The 1,898-nt window shown below is 40.8% G+C and overlaps 1 long non-coding RNA gene across 1 annotated transcript in view; it reads left to right on the top strand.

Annotated features, from left to right (window-relative positions):
* The window catches only part of LOC118339995, a 42,005-nt gene that overhangs the window by 37,922 nt on the left and 2,185 nt on the right, over positions 1-1,898 (top strand). The gene's annotated exons all lie outside the window — the stretch shown is intronic.

The following is a 1,898-nucleotide window of genomic DNA, read 5'->3' as shown; positions in this document are numbered from 1 at the left end:
TGTAACATTTAGGAATATAATATTCATAGGTATGTTTTCATTTGTGTATAATAATAAAAGAATCGTGTATTTGTTGCCGTAGAATTAGACACGTTTAACCTGTGGGTTTCTACAGTAGCCCAGAATGGACAAACCAGACTGACTGTGTGGGCACTGGTCCCCAAAGTTCCTCCTACACACTTAGCTGCCCGTTCTCTGATTGAGCATGACCATGACAATGTCAAGACTGCACCATGGAAAATGTTAGTAAGTACGTAAGAGATGTGAATATTCAGTTTTATGTCCCCATGAGTCTGCTGTAAAAGCAGTCCTTCCTACATCAGTCCTGGCATGATTGACCTGAAGAACCAGCCAGTCATTGTAAAAGTCGAACTCTTGAACTCTTAACTGTACAACCGCTCTGCTCTTGTCGGAAGGTTTCATTCAAGTGCAAAGCAATATTATGAGATAATAGTTTACAGAAAGGTTTCCTTACGAATTTTCTCCGATCTGATCATAACATTTTCTATAGAAGCATAAACAAAGATGTTTTTACAAAAATATGGAGCTATTTTATGCTGATGATCTGTCAGGTTTAATTATGACTGAGATAGTGTATCACTGCTAATGATTATGGCCTTAAGCCAGAGATAAACTTGTTTTTAACCTCTCTACATTCTGTAAAGAGGAAGACAGTATTGCAGTATTATAATGGAGTATTTTGACTGTCGCACCAGCCACGCGTCTTCATCAATAACAATATCTGCTCTCCTCCCTCAGAGGTTGTAATGTCTGATGTTTCTGTGGCCAAACAATGCCTGTAAGCACTGGCAACCATTAGACTCCCTCCCAGGTCATTGAGCATTCCCTGCTAGCTAATTACAACAGGGCCTGTAGTTGTCTGCACCCCTGCATCACCCCCTCCCTGTCCTGTCTGGAAACACACTGGCAGGGGCAGGGGTTGCGAGGGGGACATATTTCTGACAAATGTGCCATCTCCATAATTAGCTCAGAAGCAACATATGAAACATTAAACACGCCGGGCGCTGACGACAATCAAAACATTTCATTTGTTGTCAATTATTCATTACTTTGAAGGTTCTGAAGGGGTCGTTAATATGGAAATAAGCTCGCGATGCTAACAAGGTTGTAGTATCTGAGTCCAAATCATCAATTTTTTTCTTTTAGGCTAATATTTTGCCTTTTCTTTTCTGTCCTATTGTGATTTCGTCTCTTATTCATGAAGCCTTTTCTTCAAACAAAACAATTTTTCTGACTTAAAAACAAGCTGCTTTTATCCAGTTTATTAAAGGAGGAAAACTGTATTTGATGATTGTTTGATAGCTTCAAGTTCAGCTCAGCCCCAAATGAAGTTAAACCACCCAAAACTAATCCAGTACAGCATTTTTTTACAGTTTTCTTTTTGCACCTGGCTTTATTAATGTGCACTTCCCCTTGGTGGCTGTCATAGCAGACCTGCCAAGAGAGGGGCCACTAAAGTTCCCCTGTCTGTAGCTTTTCACGGTTTAGTTCCCCTACAATTAATTAACAGGATGAAAAATCCCACGCAGCACCTCGCCACCACAGCTACCTTTGCCAGCTGTCAAATTGGAGAGACGTGGACTGGAAAAATAAGCCCGAGGCAGGGGCTATTTAAGGTAATTAGTTTTGATGCATGCAGCTCTCAATCCCTATTACCTGTCGACTGCTGCCACCACCAACTGCCCAGGGCGCCATTCGGTTGGGGAGTCCGGCTTAACAATGATGTTTACTGAGGGAGGACAAAATAGTTCTTGTGTAAATCATGGAAAGATTGTCATTATGAATGTCCAAATAAGTTTGAACATGTATGAAACTCTGTGACACGAACACAGCATTTGGTGATAATAATGCAAAGCTTGTTAATAAAGTAGCGTGTT

This window comes from Morone saxatilis, unplaced genomic scaffold (genome assembly GCF_004916995.1).
Source record: "Morone saxatilis isolate NCDOM2014 unplaced genomic scaffold, NCSU_SB_2.0 Contig6, whole genome shotgun sequence".
Classification (NCBI taxonomy): domain Eukaryota; kingdom Metazoa; phylum Chordata; class Actinopteri; family Moronidae; genus Morone; species Morone saxatilis.
The sequence above is the reverse complement of the archived record's forward strand: the minus strand, read 5'-3'. Positions and strand labels throughout refer to the sequence as shown.